Genomic DNA, 4,733 nt, shown 5'->3' with positions numbered 1-4,733 from the left:
TTTACCGTATATTTAGGTCATCTTTTTCCTTCATTACAACCATTTCAAGAGAGAACTATGAATTTTTCTCGATTACTATGAAAATCCATCTCTTACTTGTGCATGATTTATGTGTTTCGAAATTAATCTGATGCCATTTGTCTGGTATGTAAATTAAAAAGTTTGTTTTGAGGGCATGATCATGATAAAGACTTCCTACCTACAAATTTAAATGAAGACACAGGTGGTCGCTAATTAAGCCATAATTAAGCCCTCTATCTTGGGGTTTGCCATTCAATACAGATTGCGACCACTGGGGCAAGATTTAAATGGAAAGAAACAAAATTTGGTAACTTACGAAACAAGGAACAACATAGTTCACAAATCATGATATTCTTTGTACATTGATTGGTGTCCATTTCAGTCAGTTAATTTTGTATGTATAACAATATTTATGAATTTTGTTAGACGGGTTAAATTCATTTTTTTATTGGAGTACTAGCAAATTTTGTGTGTGTGTGTGTTTAACCAAACCACTTTAGGTGGTGTATTTTATTAATTAATAGCAAAACAACACACCATAGGTAATAGAAATAAAATTTCTAAGTCCAAAAATGACAAATGAATTGTCTATTTTATTCATGATTCTCGAAGTGTCTAGTTGACTCATGTTTATTCTCTGACTCATTACTTAAAAGAGAATTAATAAATTTATACGAGTCTCTAAATTTTGAAAGTTAATAGCTTCATCCCAATCTCCTTGGTCCAAAAGCATCTTCAGTATATTCTCTTTTGCATGGTTTATCCACTCTCATATTATTTCAATCATTTTCAATTAATTATTGAACTGAATTTTGTGCATTGTTTCTCTAAGTCGAAGTCCAAGGTACGCTTTTAACTAAGCCTTCCACAATATATCGAAGTTGAGGCCTATGTTTGATTATATGGTTCTTATTAGAGTAATAATTTCAATATGGAGCTTGGCATACTAGGTCATCCACGTAATCTAAAAAATAAATTACTAGAGATATAAATTATTTATTTATGTATTTCAATTAAAATCCTCATGCTACAATTTGGGAACATACTTTAATAAGTGAAACTACTCTATCTTTATCTATAAGTGAACTCTAAAAAATAAGTAATAGTAGATACGACAAAGGTTCAAAAAGACGTGACAAGGTGTGTAGGACAAATTTTATATTTTGTAAGTCAAGATGTGCATATGTGAAGTATAGACGTAGTGTTTGTTTGTAGGTTTAGGCAAAAAAATCGAAAAATCAATCAAACCAATCAAACAAAGTCAGTTTAGATCGGTTTGACATAGCTAATTGATTTGATTTGATTTTCTTTTAAACAGAACCATGGTCGATCGGTTCGATCATGGTTTAAAACATCAAGCTGTTGTTTAATCGAATCAACCTAATCACTTGCATGTTTTTCCATTTTTTTTTAAGAAAAATAAAAATAAAAAGATAAGTCCTAACCTCATAAAAGTATATCGATTCCTTCCAATCTATAATGTTGTCATCAAGTAATAACACTAGAAATTTCTTTTCATAAGCTCATTATGTTATATTTAACCTTTTTTATCTACTCAAATAATCAGGCTACATAATGTATAAAAAAAACAACAAAATTCATAAGTTTTTTATTGATTCGTCTCTATTAACTTGATTTTATTTGTCAGTCAATAATTCTTATAATATAAAGTTATTTTAGATTTTGTAATCTAAGCGGGCCCAAAACTTGAACATTTTTTTTTCCAAGTCCAAACCGGCTAAACAAGTCAAAGCATACAAAACCGATTTGGTTCGGTTCAGTTCGATTCAATTTAAGAGCTAGAGTAGATTGATTTGTGTTGAAGTTCACCAAAACCGACTAATTTAGTTTTTGTTTCGAGATAGAATTGAAATCGACCCAAACCAAACCGTGCCCATGCCTATTTGTTTGAGCCCCATTTTTTCAAATAGGTTTCATAATAATAAATTTTTGGAGAATATGCAGTTAAAAATTAGAAAAATATTTTGAGTTTGTGTAAAATTATTTTATTAGGAAAATTTATAGTTGAAAATAAGTTGGAAAAAATATTAATTTTTATAGAATGTGGCTCAAAAAAGAAAGTAATAAGGTGTTTTCTTATTTTTAATATTAATTTAATAATTTTAGAAGAATAAATAAATAAAAATAAATAAACCTTGAAAATTTGTAACATACATATTTTTAAGTTTCCAACGACACAATTCTCAAAATCATAATTAATTATGTAGTAAAATGTAAAAAAAAATGTCAAATATATAATGGGAGGTGAACATGATATTACGATCAGGGGCGAATTCAGCTAGGGTAGACCGCGAGCATTGAAAACTTATAATCGACGACCAATATCTGTGATAGTGAGATTGTTTATTAATATTTAATTAAATAATATTAAAAAAATTGTACGGATCTAAATTAGAAGAACTACTGAACTAGATACATTACTAGAACTAGAGCTAGTATGAACTTTCATTTTGGATAAAAAAATGTTCCATAATCTGCAAAATGCTTTAATTTATTTTTTAATTAAATAGACAATATATATTAACTAAATGTCAATATTCCGCTCACAATTAAAGTTAATCAAACAAGCATTATTATATTAACAAAATTGAAATTATTTATGTACTTATATCAATTTTATCTGCTTGTATGATTCCACTTTTTTGCAATCGATTTTTTGTGAATGAAAAATGAAATCTTTTATTAATTAAATAAGTTTTGTTGAAAGATTCCTTATAACTCCAATGTCAAATTTCCTACAAATTCATTAATAATTAATTGACCAAACTCTCAAATCAATTGATTAGAGGGGGAAAAAAGAAAAGAAAAAGAAAAAGAAAATCGAGAAGAGAGACAAAGCACTGATTAAAATATTTATACTTGCATTAAACCGATAAAATTGAACATATATTATTTTGTTACATTATGTGGTTAAAATCAATAATTGCCATGTTGGTAAAATGGTCAATATGTTTAAGGAAATAGCATGTTCGAATCACCTTTCTTGCATTTGTTTTGGTAAAAATTGTTGAAATACAAAAATTATAAAAAATATTGTTCTTGAAGAGTTTTGAAAACAAGACCTCCAATTCAATAATGGAAGGACTAACCAACTGAGCTAAAAGACATATTTGTTGTCAATATAAATTATCAAATATATAATATAAAAATTCTATCTATTAAAAAAAAAAAAATTCTCCCCCGCAAATCCAGCTAGGGCAACCCGCCCTAGCTGGCCACCACCTAAATCCGCCCCTGATTACGATTAGGAAATGCATTGTTAACCATTTACTTATGGTTTTCCAATATTTTAAAAAAAAATTCTGCACTGTATTCCCTGGATCTTGGCCACCACCCAAATCTGCCCCTGATTACGATTAGGAAATGCATTGTTAACCATTTACTTATGGTTTTCCAATATTTTTAAAAAAATTCTGCACTGTGTTCCCTGGATCTGCATATACTATATATTTGTTTTCCTTCATGTGCATATATATGAGATTAGGAATTTTCTCATATGATTTAGGATGACTTTTTCTATTTGGTTTAACTTTTTCGATTTGCTGTAATTTCATGATGTGTATTACAACTTTATGAGAATTCTACGTAATTGAAGCATCCCAAAACTTCTTCCGGAAATGATTACACTGGGAATAACAAATAGATAGTTTTCCATTTTGTTACGCCTGTTTTGATGAGGGTCTAAACAACGATCAAGTGAAAAGCTAGCTAGCAAGCTCAGGTTCGCACTCCATATCACTAATTTACATGGTCTAATCAAGGTCATATATCGAGATATTCGCAGTGATGCATTATCTCAACTGAAATGTCATGTAGAGGTCGACTCTCTATGGCCTATACGAGGTACAATAACCTGTGAAGAGAGAATTCAAGGCAATTGGTCTTTTAATGAAAAAAGACATGTTCTACTTCACCTCTTCCAAAAGATCTTCCGTATAAGATTTTTCTATGATTGATTGATGTGGCATCTCTGCAGTAGATACCTCATAGTCAATTTGTTAATTTACTTTTCATAAATCAGATTTAGGCTATTGGGTGATTTCTTTTCAGAAATATTAAAGCCCTTAAACCTAAAATTGATGGAGTGAGACCTAAGACGCATGGACTATCATGATGAGGTCACATGTCTTATTTTTATGTTGACAATTGATAATCTTAATATATTAATTTTCTCTCTTAAAATAAAGTGATCTTGTTTTATCTATGATTCAATTATATCTCTATGAAATGTACGAATAAATAAATAGAAACTCAAGACAAAATTGGAGTAGTAATCAAGATTGTACTAAGCATTGAATTATAGTTCTATCTCATAGACTACCTAGTATTGTTTGTTAATCGAGCTAAAAACATGCATTAGCTCTTAGTATAATCCCAAATCTTGAAAAACAAAACTAAAATTGGCCAAATTCTAAGATGTCAATTAAATCAATAACAAACAAATAACAACCCAACAAGAATTTAAATTGAAAACGAGCAATTGTCAGTCAACAAGTTAACAATGTTTTATTATAACCCTAACAACTAAAAGTTACGACCAGCATAATTTGATCACAAAAATGCAAGATATAATATGAATCCATAACTCGTATAAAATAGAAGAATATTTGGGTACGCCCCTTAATCTTGAATCTCTTCAATAATTGTAGACCACCTCTTATTTCTCTTCATAATCATTCAAACCTTAACAG

This window comes from Olea europaea, unplaced genomic scaffold (genome assembly GCF_002742605.1).
Source record: "Olea europaea var. sylvestris unplaced genomic scaffold, O_europaea_v1 scaffold2033, whole genome shotgun sequence".
Classification (NCBI taxonomy): domain Eukaryota; kingdom Viridiplantae; phylum Streptophyta; class Magnoliopsida; order Lamiales; family Oleaceae; genus Olea; species Olea europaea.
The sequence above is the reverse complement of the archived record's forward strand: the minus strand, read 5'-3'. Positions refer to the sequence as shown.